Source organism: Dipodomys merriami, unplaced genomic scaffold (assembly GCF_024711535.1).
Source record: "Dipodomys merriami isolate MVZ:Mamm:240054 unplaced genomic scaffold, mDipMer1.0.p SCAF_208, whole genome shotgun sequence".
In the NCBI taxonomy this organism is placed as follows: domain Eukaryota; kingdom Metazoa; phylum Chordata; class Mammalia; order Rodentia; family Heteromyidae; genus Dipodomys; species Dipodomys merriami.
Genome location: NW_027203471.1, coordinates 1,615,503 through 1,632,127, shown reverse-complemented (window position 1 = coordinate 1,632,127; position 16,625 = coordinate 1,615,503).

Genomic DNA, 16,625 nt, shown 5'->3' with positions numbered 1-16,625 from the left:
TGTGTGTCAACCTTGTGCTTGAATTCATGTAGGAGCACTACCACTCCCAGCGTCTTGGTAGTTAGTTGATGAAAATAGTCTCATGGATTTTCCTGCCAAGGGTGGCTTCAACTACAATCCTCAGATTTCAGCCTCCTATGTCTTTCTGGGCTTTACATGAGATTCTCATCTCCAATTAACCACCAAAAAGAAGAAAAATAAAACCTGGTGATTGAACTGTGGCTCCAATGGCAGAAATGAGAAAATCTTTTCTGGGACAGCATCCAGACCTTGATATACACCAACACACACACAAAGTATAAAATAAATAAGTGTAGAGAAGGTAGGATAAGAAACAGACAATTTCAGAGATGAAAATGAGCTAAGCATAAGTGGCACACACCTCTGATGGTAGCCACTTGGGAGATTCAAATATGAGGATCACATTTGAAAGCCAGCCCTGGTAGGAGAATTCATGGACTCAAATCTAAGTAGCTACTTACAACAAAGCAAAAAGTAATAGCCACAAGTTATGCAGTGGTTCATGTCTTAGTGTTCTAATCTTGAATAAAAACTTCTGGGACTGCACTTGATTTTTCGACCCAGGACCAGCATACACAAGGAAATAAAAATTCAAATAAAAAGGTCTAAGAATGGCAGGGAATGTGGATTAGTAACAGAGTGCTTGCCTACCATGTTTGAATCCCTAGGTTTGTTTCCTCAGTACCTCATAAATAGAAAAGACTGAAAGTGGCACTGTGGCCCAAGTAGTAGAGTTCTCACCTTGAGTAACAGAAGTTCAGGGACAGTGCTCAAGCCCTGAGTTCAAGCCTCAGGATTATGAAAAAGAATAAAAATGTTGTGAGAAAATCCAGTTAATGTTTCAAAATGAGCAATACATGAAATTTTGGTCAATTTGTGTAATCCTAGTGTCACAAGGCTGAAATCTGAAGGTTGTTGTTCATAGCCAGCCTGTACAGGGAAGTGCATAAGTCTGCAACTAACCAGCAAAAAATCCAGAAATAAAACTGAGGTTGTAGTTGTAAAGCAACAGCCTTGAATGAAAAACCAATTGCAACAATGCCCTGACTCAGAGATCCAGCCTCAGCATCACAATAAGAAAATTAAATGGTTGGAAGTAGAGAACCCAGGACTGTTTGTTCATGTCTGTAATTCTAGAAATGCAGGAGGCTGAAATATAAGATCTTATGTAAAGGCAAACCCAATCAAGAAATTCCAGGAGACTGTTTTGTTTGTGGTGGCCACTCTGGGGATAGGTTTTTGTTGATTGATTGGAGATAAGAATTTCATTGATTTTCCTGCCCAGGCTCCTTTCAAACCATGATGGCCAAATTTCAGTCTCCTGAGTCAGGCCAATACTTGCATGAGTTCGAGCTCCAGGACTAACACAAACAAAAACAATGAAGTAAATGAAAAAAGTGTAGAGGAAGACAAGAAAGACCAAGTAACAGAAGTTGCATTGGGAACTCATATTTGTAATTCTAGCTCCTTAGGCTAAAATTTGAGGATACTGTTTAAAGCTCAGCTCAAGTATAGGTGTTCATAAGACATGTGTGTGTGTGTGTGTGTGTGTGTGTGTGTGTGTGTGTGTGTGTGTGTGTGTGTGTGTGTGTGTGTGTGTGCCAATCCTGGTGCTTGAACTTGCACTATTTTGCTCAATAATCTACAACTCTCAGATTTTAGTGGTTCATTGGAGAAAAGAGTGTCATGGACTCTCCTCAATTTTTAGCCTCCTGAATCTGGCTATACATGATTCTTTTCTCTCCAATTAACCTCCCCACAAAAGCCAAATGTTATGGTTGGTCCCATATATGCCCTTAGACAACATCTGAGCTTCAATTTCCACTCCCAGAACAAGTAAAAAAGAAAAAAAAAAGAAAAACAGGTGGAGGCAAGCACATATTAATGTTTTAAAATGACCCAAATGTTGATGGTTATATGTGTAATCCTTTTTACACAAGAGGCTGACAACTGACAATTGCAGAGTCAAGTTAGTCTAGGAAAGAACATGCTTGAGATTCTTATCCCCAGCTACACAGCACAAAGACTTGAGCTATGGCTGAGGTGGTAAAGCACCAATCTTGAGTGGAAAAGCTAAGATATAGGCCCCAGAGTCAGAGGTCAAGCCACAGGACCCATAAAATTTTCAAAGGAGAGAGGATGAAGACAGGCTGAAATCTGAGAATCATTGTTGAAAGCTACCCCATGCAAGAAAGTCCATGAGGCTTTCTCTGTGTGTGCATCTGTGTGTTATGTTTGGCTTGAATTTATGCTGTTTTGTTCAAGGATAGAGCTTTACCACTCCCAGTTTTTCAGTGATTAATTGGAGCTAAGAGTCTCATGGGATTTCCTGCCATGGTTGGCTTTGAACCGTGATCCTCAGATTTCAGCCAACTGATTCATGCTGGGCTTTGCATAAGAATCATCTCCTATTAACTACCAAGAGTTAAAAAAAACCTGGAGTTGAGCTGTGGCCCAAGATGCAAACTGGGCAGTCACATTCTAGTACAGCACCCAAGGCTTTAGTTCAAGCACAAAGACAAAAAAAGTATTGACACAAGCTATACTTTGGCTTATGTGCAAAGCCACTAGTATTGAAGAAAAAACGCTCTGGCATTGTATCCAGGCCCTGATATATAGTCCCAGGACTAGAACATATACAAAAGTTAAAAATAACAAGGAGGGCTGGGAAGGTGGCTCAGTGGTAGAGCGCTTGCCTTGCATGCATGAGGCCCTGGGTTCGATTCCTCAGCACCACATAAGCAAAAAGAAAAAAGCCGGAAGTGGCACTGTGGCTCAAATGGTAGAGTGCTAGCCTTGAGCTGAAGAGCTGAGGGACAGCGCCCAGGCCCAGAGTTCAGGCCCACGACTGGACCCAAAAAAAAAAAAAATAACAAGGAAAATTTTAACAAGATAACGTGGAAAAAACATATTAATATTTTTAAATGACCAGTGGGTTTGTGGTTCATGTGTGTAATCGGAGCACCTCAGGAAGCTGAAACCTGAGGATCACGGTTTGAAGCTAGACTACCCAGAAAAGTACATTAGAAACTTATGTCATATAAACAAAAAAAAGCTAGAAGTGAAGCTGTGGTTGAATTTGTAAAACATCGTCCTTGAGTCAAAAAGCTAAGAAACAGAAGGGCACTGCTGGCTCTACACTGTAATCTCAGGAGGCTGAGATATAAAGACCATGGTTCAAATCCAGCCTGGTCAGGAAAGCTCATGAGACTCTTGTACTCCAATTAACCACCAGATAACCTGACTGTAGAGCATTTGCCTTAAGTTGAAGAACACAAAGACAGTGTGTTCAACTCCTACCCCCTTTCAAAATAACTAAGCAACAGCAATGTAGCCCAAAGATCAGGTCTACTGGACAAAATAAAAAAGTACTGAGTTTGAAGGCAAGAAAGAGCTGGTTAAAAATATTAAAATAAGATGGGCACCAGTGGCTCATGCCTGTAATCCTAGCTACTCAGGAGGCTGAGATCTGAGGATCACAGTTCTAAGCCAGCCCAGGCAGGAAATTCTGTGAGACTCTTATCTCTAATAAAGCACCAGAAAACTGTAAGTGGTTCTATGGCTCATGTGGTAGACTGTTTGCCTTGAGCTGAAGAGCACAGAGACAGCACCTAACCCAGAATTTAAGACCCACGAATGACCAAAAAAAAAAAAAAATTAAAATGTCTGCGGTTCATTGCTCATGCCTTTAAATCCTAACTATCCAGGAGGCTGAAATCTAAGGGTTGTAGTTCAAATCCAACCCACGCAAGAAAGTCCATGAGACTTGTTAATGTAATTACAATACTAGGGCTTGAATTTGCCCTGTTTTACACGAGGCTAGATAGAGCTCTACTACCCACAGCTTTTTGGTGATTAATTGGAGATAAGAATTTCAGACTTTGCTGCTCAGACTGGCTTCAGACCAAGATCAGATTTCAGCCTCCTTAGTTGTGCTGGGCTTCGCATGAGACTTGTCAAAAGAATGAAGCTGGAAGTTTATCTGTGGCTCAATTGGCAGAACTGAGAAAAATCTCTGAGACAGTGGCCAGTCCTTACATGCAGAAAAAAACATAAAAATTTTCATTTTTTAAAATTTTTATTTTTTATTGTGAACAAACTGTACAGAGTGGTTACAATTACATGGGCAAGATAATGAGTATATTTCTTATCAAGCATTGTAGTCTCCTCTTTTGCTTCCCCTTCCCATTCCTTCCAATCCTCCCCCACTCCCCCACCCAATCCTCCCCGTTACCCCCCTTCCCCTGCACCAAAGTTGTAAAATTCCTTTTTCGACATAACGACTTGTACATCTCATTGTTTCAATAGTTCCAACTGTATCCCTATTTAAACGATTTGTTTTTCCCCTTCCCCTCCACAAATTATACCGATATCAAATACAGTGAAAGCAGGAGTTATACTGTGGGGGAGGGACATACAAAGCAACAACGAAATCATCTTATAAATGTGTTAGAAACAAACGCATGAAAAAAAAAAAAACATTTGAATACATATCTTCGGGTTCATTTCCCTAACATTTTCAAAAGTAAATAATAGTAGTTGTATAATATAGAAAAAAATCAAAAACTATGTTTAATATGATACAAAGGAAAACTATGTTTCTTTTTAAACGTAGCAAATGAGAACATAGTATAAAGTTTCAAAATGACATGCTGAGAGTAAGGGAAAAGGGAAAAATTTAAAAATTCATGTAAATATTAAATACAAGCTGACATGACCAAAATATAATGTGATCAGAAACTTATCTCTCACTTATCTATCACTTGCAATTACTTACAAATAATTGTCCCTCCAGTTTCAGCAGCTACCATGGAAATTTAGACATGACCTCTCTATGCAGCCTAGACTGTGTAAGAGTCTTCCTGTTTTAGCCTCTTGAGTTAGATCTCCAGGCATTGCCCTCATTTTAATAATGAGGTTTCCTTAAAAATTCAAATTTAATATTAAAATAATGGATTATCTGTAAAGCATGACTAAACATCAGAGATCCACCAGAGATCTTCTGAGGAATACAATCAAAACATTAGAAAAGCACCTAACACTCAAGGTAGGTAACAGAAAGAAGATTTAGCATTTTTTGGATGTGCTGGGGATGAATGCAGGGCTTCATGCTTACTAGGCACGTATAAAATTCAGTGACATTAATTATATCCACACCATTACCTCTATATGAGAACTATCTTTTTGATACTGATGAAATCCACACAATCATTAAGTAATAATCACCCCAATGACCTGCCCCAGAAATTTTAATCTTCCATTTTCTCTTATAAAATGGTTTAGTCAATGTTTCCCATAAATAGTAGATTAATTTTTGTGTCCATCCGTGACAGACATATATTAATTGCAGCATTTTTGTGGATGTCATAATCCATTAATGCATACCTCATATTTTGTAAACCTGTTTATCTGATAGACTCTCCATGAAATTCCAGCTTCTGACTATTATGAACTTTGCTGCTATTATTGGCATATGAGCTATTAGTTTTTTTCTTTTCAGTTCCTTTGGTTATGCAATGAGCAATGGAATTGCTGGGTAATGTGGTAATGCTATGTTATGTTAGAAGAATGTGTCATATTGTACCATAATTGCTATATCACTTTTCATCAGCACAGAAATGTACAAATGGTCAATAAAATGTATTTCAAATCTTCCACAGATGTGCCCAAAAGAATCTTTTTTTTTTTTTTTTTTTTACTTTTTACTTGTTTTGATTTAGGCCACGCAGGCCTGGATCTATGTAGCATTTTCTAGAACTGAAGTGAGAACAATACTAAATGCCACTGACCTAGCCTCCAAAAACATTTAATCTAGTAGCCATTTTTTCTAGAGATAAAATTTAGTGATTATATGCATTTTTACTCTTCTAAAATAAGGTTTTGAATTTTAAAATGACTTATATAAATGTAACACCTCTGTGTACCTTCTTTTTATTAAGAAGGAAAATTATATTTACAAAAAATAAAAAAGGACAAAAAAGCTTCTCAGCAGGAAAATACATTACAATCATAGTCTGATTCTGACCAAAGCACATACAATACAATACAAAAAATAATACAATAAGAGCTAATCTAAAGTAAAATGAAGAGTAAGGCCAGGGGCAGGGGTCAAGGGGTAGAGCACTAGGTTGCACAGCACCAGCCTCTGAATCAAAACCGCAGTACTGCCAAGGGATAAAATAAAGTATTGAAAGTTAAGTAAGCATGCAGATAAAATATGATGGACAACAAAGAGGGACACACCTGTAATCACAACACTTGGGAGACTAAGCAGTAGAATTATGAAGTTAAGATCAGATTTGGCTACATAATGAGACTGCATCTTAAATAACATAGAATAAATAAATCAAACAAAAATTTTAATGACTAGGTTGTAGTTTAAGTGTAATCAAAGTAGTTTTTGTATGCACAAAAATTACATACTTTGATAACCACAACATTCAGTTTACACTGCAGTACAAGGTGCCCCGTGGCTGGAATTCCTCCTGAGGAAATCTAAGGCAGTTGTTGCACTTGTATTCTTGGCTGGACTGAGGGTTTTGCTAGGCAAACAGTGTTTTGATCTCAATTCGTGGATCCCACTTACAACTCTTTTTTTTAGTACACCACCTACAAATCTCTCCCATCTCAATAACAGGGCCTTCTGGCTTTCAAGTGAAATTATCTTTGATATCTCTTAGGGTTCTTCTCCCCTTTGTCTGGAACTGCTCTGTTCCTGGGCCCACATTCAGCAGCTTATTCTGAGAAGATTTGTAACTATTTGCTAGCCAGCTCTATCCACTGCCATCTCCACCTCAAATTAGTCTTTAGTATCAGTATGATTCTGGTCAGATGATAGAGCCAGCCTGGGCTGGCTTTGAACCCTGATCCTCAGACCTCAGCCTCTTGGATAGCTAGGATCATAGGAGTGAGCCACTGGCACCCGGCCATCATTTCTTTCCTCCAGGAAAATTTAGGGGGGTGGAATAGCACAGCAGCACATACATTTGATAGCAACTGCCCCAGGGTGAACCAGATGCTCAGATAAAACCACTGACTTTGATATTGCCTTTGGTATCCAACAGAGTATTGTTGGAATTAAGGTCTCAGTGTGTGATTCTGTTCTGGTGTGGGTAGTGAACAGCACTTACAATTTGTGTGAAGAGCCTCTTGGTTTCATCCTCATATAGGCGGCAGGATTTTGAGATCCACCCCAGAAGGTATCCCCTACTGGCCAGTTCCATTGATGAGATATACATACTCTTCCTTCTCCATCACCTGGTACAACATGATGGTGTGTTTGTGCCATACCTTCTTAAAAATGTCCACCTCATTCTTTAACTGATGACTGGAGGACTCTCGCTGTTAGGCCATGGTCGCAGGATCCCACCCCCCCACGCCCCTCAAGAAGACTACCGAGAGTCAGACTCTACAGCTGTTTTATTTAAATGGGCTACAGCTTGGGCCTAGTCCTACACTTTGACACAGCTGAGCCTAGGAGGAGACCCCCGAGCTAAGGATTTGCAGGTCTTATAAAGGCACACAATCAATCAGGTGTTTGGATTACCACCATGTGTTGCTTTGCTAGACAGAAACATGCAACAAGTGGTCACTGTCTCAAACTTTAACCTTTCATTTCCCCCCTACCCCTTGATTTATGGTCCTGAGCCACAATCTTGTGGCTCTGGCCCAAAACTAAACTTCAACAGCACTTGATCTTGAATGAGTATACCAATAACAATCAGCCCATTTTTATTTTCTTGAGGCGTATGCAGAGGGATTGGGTAGGATGCTTGGAGACTTCCCATGTTTCCCCATGGTCATCCAGGGAAAAGGGGTCAGCTGGTCTGGCATGGGAGCAGTGGATCCAAACAGCAATGCCATCCGCCTTAAGGGCACTGGGTGTAGCCAGTAGCACCATGTAAGGTCCCTTCAATCGTGGCTCCTGAGATCGCAAGTTGTGCATTCGAACAAACACCTAGTCCCCTGGTTTAAACAAATGTGGGGTAGGAATAGAAGCAGAATCATATAATGCTCTAAGCTGGGGCCACATACTCTTATGCACCAGCTGTAAATAGTCAAGCTTACACAGAAATTTAGTATCATCCAAATTAGCAAGCAATTAAAGACAAGCCGATAGGGTGAATTTCTTATTCTAAACAAGGCAAAAGGAAGGAGAGACACCCAGTCTGCACCAGTCTCCAAGGCCAATTTAGTTAAGGTCTCTTTTAGAGTCTGATTCATTCCTGCCCTGAACTCTGGGGTCTATAAGAACAGTGCAATTTCCAATCCGTCCCCAATGCCACAGCTATTTGCTGACTTACTTTTGAGACAAAGGCCGGTCCATTGTCTGATCCATTGGGGGATGGGAAGCCATACCTGGGTAGAGTTTCTTCCAGGATCTTCTTAGCCACGACGTTTGTGGTCTCATGCTTTGTTGGGTAGGCTTCAACCCATACTGAAAAAGGTGTCTACAAAAACTAGCAAATTTTTATATCCAAATTTTCCAGTTTTAATTTCTGTGAAGTCTACTTCCCAATACACACCTGGCCTATCTCCATGGAGGCAAGCTCCTTTTGTAACCGGCTGATTGGGGACATTGGTGAGCTGACAGGCTTTACAATTTTTAACAATGTCCTCAATGAGTTGGTTCCCTTGACTAATTTTTACTTCTGAGTGTCGGAGCAAGTCCTGCATTCTTCAGGTTCCCATGTGAGAGACCCGATGGATTCTCTTAAGAATCCCCTTGCCCAATCTTTTTGGCAAGGTAAGTTTCCCCTCACCAGTTTTCCACCAGTCTTTGTTTCCTTCTCTGCCCGGGGGTTTATAGGCCTTGGGAATTTTCTTTATCCACTCCAATTCTTCTCGGGAATACTGAGGCTCAGGAGGCAAAGCTTGTGGCCCTAGTTCTACTAGTGTCACTACTTCTGCTCTGGGCTGGAGGGATGCCTCCTTAGCTGCCTGATCAGCCAAGTTATTTCCTTTGGTTATTGAATCAGTTCCCTTTTGATAGTGAGGGCAGTGCATAATGGCAATATTTGCTGTTTCCCCTAAGGCCCAGATGAGGCTTAAAATTTCTTGTTTGTTTTTAATAGTCTTTCCCTCAGCTGTCAGCAGTCCCCTCTCTTGGTAAATGGCTCCATGGACATGCATGGTGGCAAAAGCATACCGACTGTCTGTGTAAATGTTTAGTCTCTTCCCTTTTCCCATTTGTAGGGCTTTTGTTAGTGCCACTAGCTCTGCTCTTTGGGCAGATGTTCCCTGGTGCAGTGCTTCTACCCACACTATTACAGTGTCCGTGGTGACTTTTGGGCCTGCGTACCTTTTTCCATCTCGAATGAAACTGCTGCCATCTGTGAACCTGGTATGCACAGCATGTGATAGTGGCGAGTCCAACAAATCTGTCATATTTTCCTTGGCCCAGTTTCTCTTTTCATGCTCCATTTTACGTTCTCTGTCCTTCCTTTCCTGACTTTGCTCCTCTGTTTCTCTTATTGTAAACCTTTTCTGCTGTGGCTACTAGATCCCTAATAGACTTTTCACCAAGGCTGTCTAGAGCCTGCAACTTTATGTCTGGTGCAGCTTGATCTATATAGGCAAACATAATCATCTGTGTCGACTCCTGGTCTCAAGTTCATATGGGGTATATTGACTAAAAGCTTCCATGAGACGCTCAAGATATGCTGCTGGACTTTCACTTACTCCCTGTCTTACATCATAAACCTTGGCCATATTAGTAGGTTGGCAAGCCGCTGCTTTGAGACCTGCCAACAGAGCTTGGTGGTAGATGAGGAGTCACTCCCTACCTTCAACTATATTGTAGTCCCATGTTGGTTGGATCTCAGGAAAATAGGCAGCGATCAGGGCAGGATATCCTTGATGGGCTCTCCTGTGGGGCCACGGATATGTTTCTGGGCCGCCTCTCAGATACGTTCTCTCTCTTCAGTGGTAAAAAGAACCTGTAAAAGCTGACTGCAATCATCCCAAGTGGGTTGATGAGTAAAGTGAATAGTTTCAAGCAAACGAATTAAATCCTGGTGTTTCTCAGTAAAGGGGGCATTTTGGATGCACCGATTTTATAGATCACTGGTAGAAAATGGACACTATTGGGTTGCTGTTGACCATTCACATCCACAGTACCTATGGCATGTAAGGAAAAATCAGCTGCATTGGATGGGGCGTGATCCCACTGCAGCGTTGAGTGACTGGCCCCTCAAAAACTTTAAGGGCAGGTGCCAAGTGTTCTATAGCTCCCTCCTCCTCTTGATAATTCTCAGGTTCTGCAAAAGGAACCTGGGAAGGGGAGCATGGGTGAGGAAACATTTCTTCTTCCAAGTTATCTCCCTGAAAAACCAGGGGGTACACTTTCTTTTCCTCTTTCTTAGTTTCTTTTTGTAAGTCTAGGAGGCTAGATGGAGTGTTGCCCATGGTTTCCAGTCCTGTCAGTCATAAAGTCCAAAAAACAATAAACAGCAAAAACAAAACACATGCAGGCCTGACAGTTACAAAAAAAAAAAAGCTTACAAAGTGGAGATCTCCCAAATTGGTCTGCTGACTCCTGTCATGGCGGGGTTCCATACCCATGCCCCACAGCAGAAGAAGCAGTCCCATGGTGGGCGAGTTGGGCCTCTGTTAGGAGGCTCTCTTGGTCAGTTCCGGCCCAACACCAAACCAATCCTCACCCCACAATTCACATGCCAAGGTTCCAAGGACCCCCCCGCCCCACAGCGGGGTTCCAAGGACCCCGCCCCACACAGTGGGCTTCCAAGGACCCCTGCTCCACACAGCAGGGTTACCCCCTCCCCAGAAGAGGATCTGGGATGTCTCCCAGTTCCTCCAGGGTTGTCGTGCAAGTGGGTCCACTTTGACAAACCTTTACAAATTTGAGGGGATATCCTCACAAGGGAAAATGAAAGTAAAACAGACAAATGAGAGGACAAGACAAATTAACAAAGACAGCCCTGTTTTACCTTTGGAGTCTGAGGTCTCGGGGGTCTTTGGGGGTTATCCGAGATGAACCCCACTAATATGTTATGCCATGGTTGCAGGACACTCCCAGCAAAAAAACCACCGAGAGTCAGACTCTACAGCTTTTTTTATTTAAATGGGCTGCAGCTTGGGCCTTGTCCTACACTGCTACACAGTGGAGCCTAGGAGGAGAGCCCCTAGCTAGGGATTTGCAGGTCTTATAAAGGCACACAATCAACCAGATGTTTGGATTACCACCACGTGTTGCTTTGCTAGACAGGAACAAGCAACAAGTGGTCACCTTTCATCCCTTCAGGAGTATTTTAACTGCCACTTCCATGTGTGTGAGGTGTGGATGGCCAGCTTCACTTGTCTATTGGTATCATGGTCGATGACCTCTTTCATCTGGTATTGATTGATGATCTCTTCATGCAAGAATATGGAGGATGATTCTTTGTATTCTTCCATTCTTCTGCTATGATGGTGGGTAGCAAGTCTACCTAAAATCAACTAAATAAAATAATGGAAACCCAGAAAAAAAAAAAGAAATAGCAAAACCAAACGACAACTCATCCCCCCAAAATCAGAAAAATAATGAATTTTGTTTGAATCAGTCCAGCGTTTCACCAATCAAGAGCTCCTAGATGTGTTAACTGACATAGGTTGGAGCACAGTGGCTTCCTATATACCCTGCATGACCTCTCAAAACGGAGCTATCACAGCCCATCATAGTGACATCATAGAAGAAATGGACCAATCAGAGTCTGGGCCAGTGAAGTCAGAGAAAATGGAGCAATCATAGCTTGCCAGCATTGATACTCTAGCCCATAAGCTTCAAAGACTGTTGCTAAGGACTCCATGTGGGCTTGAGGTTGCTCTGGTCATTGTTATGCCATTCCTGAAACTACTAGGACAGTGGTCAAAGTCCTCTGATCTTGTAGAGGACTCCTGAATCTCATAAATTGCTTCTGTGGAGACACTGTCCAATAGCCTCCATTCTTGATGGCCACCTTATCCTATATTTGTTCCAGCAATGACATGGCAAGAAGATCTCCGTCCTTCTCAAGGACAGCTCTCCTACAACTTGCTCCTGAGGGGACAAGGTCCAGGCTGTCTTTTTAAAAAAATTTTTTTTTGGTCGTGGGGCTTGAACTCTGGGCCTGGGCGCTGTCCCTCAGCTCTTCAGCTCAAGGCGAGCGCTCTACCACTTGAGCTACAGCGCCATTTCCGGTTTTCTGGTGGCTTATTGGAGATAGGAGTCTCACGGTCTCTCCTGCCCTGGCTGGCTTTGAACCGCGATCCTCAGATCTCAGCCTCCTGAGTAGCTAGGATTACAGGCGTGAGCCACCAGCACCCAGCCCAGGCTGTCTTTGAGCCACAATCCTCACAATTCACTTTCCGGAGTAGGTAAGGTTATATGCCTGAGCTATCGTTAGTTACTTAGCTCATTTCTCACATTTGGGGGAAGTATATATATTTGTTAGAAAGGTTGGTATTAGATATGTCCTTTTAACACCTTAAATTTGTTGCTCTTGATGTCTAATTGTTAATCTAGTGTCTGATTAGTAATTTGTCATAATATGATTGAAGATCCTTTGTGTGATGAGTTGTGTCTCTGTGCTTTGGGAGGTTTCCTGTCTTTGACTGTTTAATTAGAATGTGTCTTAGTGTGGACCTGTGTAATTATGTTAATTGTCTTCTTTAAGCTGCTAGATTCCTGCATAGAAGGGTTCATGCTTTCAATCAAATTTGGGAAGGTTTTGGTCATTATTCCTTCAAATACTATGTATTTCTTTTTTTTTAATCACTGTATGTTATACATTGTACATAAAATACATATTCACATTGTATATTTGAATATACATATATATGCCTACATATTTATATTATATATACATTTATATACATATATTTTTTCACATAACTTCCACTTTTGTGATTGTTTATGGTAGGAAGTCTAGATTGATCTCAGCTACTCCATCAGAGTTAGACTTAGGAGTTTTTATTTCTTGGTGAAAATATGCATTTCTCGGCAAGGATATCGAAACCAGTACAAATCAGAGGTAGCCTTGAGTTCTATCTCTCTCTCTCTCTCCATCTCTCTCTCTCTCTCTCTCTCCCTCTTTCTGATTTCCTGCCTCTGTCAGCTCTCTGAGCACAGGACCATTGCTTACCAAGTTGTTTTAGTGTGTGCTGTGATCTACTAGTGTGTGCACTGCCATGTTCTGCTTCAAATGTCACCATGCTACACCTGGAAGAGGAGCTTCTCCAAAGTCAGCATGCATGGGTGTGCCTGCCTCTTTCTTCAGGTCGGAGTCTCCATAGCTACTAGGGTGGCCTTAGTAGATGCCCATGTGCCAGGACTGCTGACTGCTGACTGTGGGCTACTCAAGCACAGCCTCTTTATTTACCCAAGTCAGAAGTCTGTGTTGGATCCTTGGGACACTGGCCTATTGATGACTATACTAGGAGCAAGGCTGTGGGTTGCAGGAGCCTCAATGTGGCCTGACATCTGGGGAAGAGAAAGAATAGGTCAACTCTAAAGGGAAAAAGAATGAAGATGGAAAAGAAGCAGTAAATCCTTTATCAATTAAAAACACAAGAGTTTGGAAATGGAAAAGCAGTGGAAATATTCTAAATAATAAAAATTGCTAACATGGATAGAAGATGGATCACATTTTGTCATATATAATTTTGAAAAAAAACTTACTAGGAATGAAAATTTAAAAGTCAAAATTAAAACACTATTTGGATTATAACTAGACAGTATAGCTCAGTGGTAAAACATTGGCCAAGCATATGTGAAGCAACGGTGTGATCTCCTAAGCATTACAAAGTACACACAAAGCACACACACAAAAACCACATGAACACACACACACACACACACACACACACACACACACACCACATACACACATTTGGAATATTGATATTATCATATTAAACAGAGGAAATTATCACAAATAGAAAATGTAGGTTAATATATGAAATAAGAATATTTCTCGTACTATCTAAATGTTTAGTAGAAATAAAATAATCACAATACACTTGGATTCTTATAGATTAAGTAAACTGAAAATTAAGCAATAGAAGACATGAGAACCTTTTCAAATAAGTTTTAAATAATAAACATTTTGAAACATGTATCCTTTTATTTTGACAAAAAATTGATGTTAGTGGTGTTTTAACTCAAGATTTAGAATATTATAACCAGGTGCTCTATATCTCGCTAGGGGTGGCTATATCTCTAATCATTTCACTCTGAATATTTTTATAATAAGGTATTATAGTTGCTCTGTCTCTCCCGAATTACAAACCCTATTTACACTTCCCACCGTAGCTAGAAAATAGCAGCCACAAATCTCCATGCCCAGCTCAAACTTTTTTTTTTAATTTAAGTACAAATATTTCCAAAAAGTCACCAGGTAATGTAACTTTTCTTAATAAAGTATGTGCTTCTTGAAAATACAGCATTTGTTACCTGGACAAATATGTTTATAACTATAAGAAATAAATTTATTTAAATTTACCAACCGTATAAAAATTCAAAAAATAATTTTAAATATTCACATCATAAATATTTTAAAAGCAAAATATATGTGTCTGAATAATTTACATGTGAAAAAACAAAGAAATTATATTAACTAAACCTACAACTCTGAAAAAAGAATTACCCTAAAGAAACAAAAGAAAATATTTAAGTTCAAAATTTGAAATTTAGAAAATAAAATGAAGTGTACTCTTTAGATGACTTAAGTAACTGTAAACCCTCTGCATATAAATTTTCTTATAAAAATGCATGAACAAAGAAAGAAAAAGTACCAATTGATTAATAGCAACAGCAAAAGAATCAGTAGTTCTTTTTTTGAGCATACAAAAAATCGATGGAAGAGATAACAATGTTCCTTCTATAAGAAATGTACTTATTTATGTAACTGTAACCCCTCTGTACATTACCTTTACAATAAAATTAAATTGAAATTAAAAATAAACCAAACAATATACGAATTAAGGATTCATATAAACCATTGGTTAAAAACTTTGTAAAAAACTGCACTAAGTACCCAAGGAATATATTTTGATGATGCTACTTTAATAATTAAACTTCAGTAGAGAAGCAAAAAGTGTAAAAACTGTTACAAAGTAATAAATCAGAATATGTTACTATTCATAATAATCATAAGCTGAATTTATAGTGATAGTCAAATATGTAAGAAATGAGACAATTTGCCATACATTTGCACTTAATAAGTGAGAAAGAATTTTCTAGGTCTTTTAAAATATATCTTAAGTTTAATAAAGAACCTATTCTGTCACATCATATGATAATCAGATAAAGCTGATATTAGAGCAAAGAACAGATTCTACTAAGTTTTTGTATGTTAATGTATATACTTATTTTGGTTGTGGGAAATTGTGGGGATTTCGACTTGAGTTATTGCTCTTGCTAGGCAGGCGTCATATCAGTGGTTAATTTTAGGATAGGGGTTCCCTTTCCACAAGAACATGCACCTGATCTGTCATTTTAGCCTTCCCATCATCAATGGCATCAGAGTTGCATACCAACTTGTCTAGCTTCCTACCTTGGCTGGCCTGGATTCCGCAGTTCTTCCATTCTTAGCCTGTAGATAGTGCAGTGTGGTGGAAATGATCCAATGCACCCAGCTATCGATTGAGAAGGAGGTCCACTAAACTTTTGGCCTGGTTCTATTCTCAAGCCTCCTCAGTAGTTAAAAGTAGAGGTGGAAGCCCCTGGTGCCAAGCAGTAAGAGTATTTTTTAAAGTAACTAGACATATACATGACTTACGCTTGTGATTACCTCAGGAAAAGAATAAAAGAGCAGTGAAGCATAGAGGACAGACAGAATTTTAACTAGCTACTCAGAGGCTGAATCAGCTTAGGTAGCTACTCAAGAGGCTGAGATCTGAAGGCCACTGTTCAAAGCTAGTCAAATCATGAAAATACATGCGATTATCTCTAAAAAACCAAAAGTGGAACAGTGGCTCAAGTGGTAGAACACTACCTTTGGGCACAGAAGGTTAAGAATAATGCCTACTCAGTATCAAGCCTCAAGAATAATGAATGTATGCATGAGCACACACACACACACACACACACACACACACACACAAATGAGTATTTCAATGTGAAGTTCTTTAATTTTAACCTTGCTGTACTTTATTTCCCTGTATTAGTTCACAAATTAACAAAATCAGCTAAGCACCTATTTACATACAACTCATGTTTCTCTAAAGTCTACCCTCTCTTTGGAAGTCTGCTTTTATTTGACCCAAAAGTAAATTATTCAGGAAGTCAATTCATCTCTCTCAAGTCTGTTGTATTAGATGATTTTTAGGTTCCTCCTAGGAAAATGATTTTGTGTAATCCTGCATCAAGCAGCATATTTCTTTCACGAGAAGGGAAGACCCTGTCAAACAATTAATAATAGGTTTTTCTCCACCTGGCGAGCATCTGTAGTTTACTAACTTCATAAAATTCATGATCTGTCTGTGTATGCCAAAGACTGCTGTGCAAATAAAAAGATCCTTCTCAGAACTTAGCATTTGTATACTATTCACAGGTATGAGGTGTTTAAATATTACTGAAATTTCTTTGGAATAAATAATATTCATCTTGACTATCTTGAGAAAGA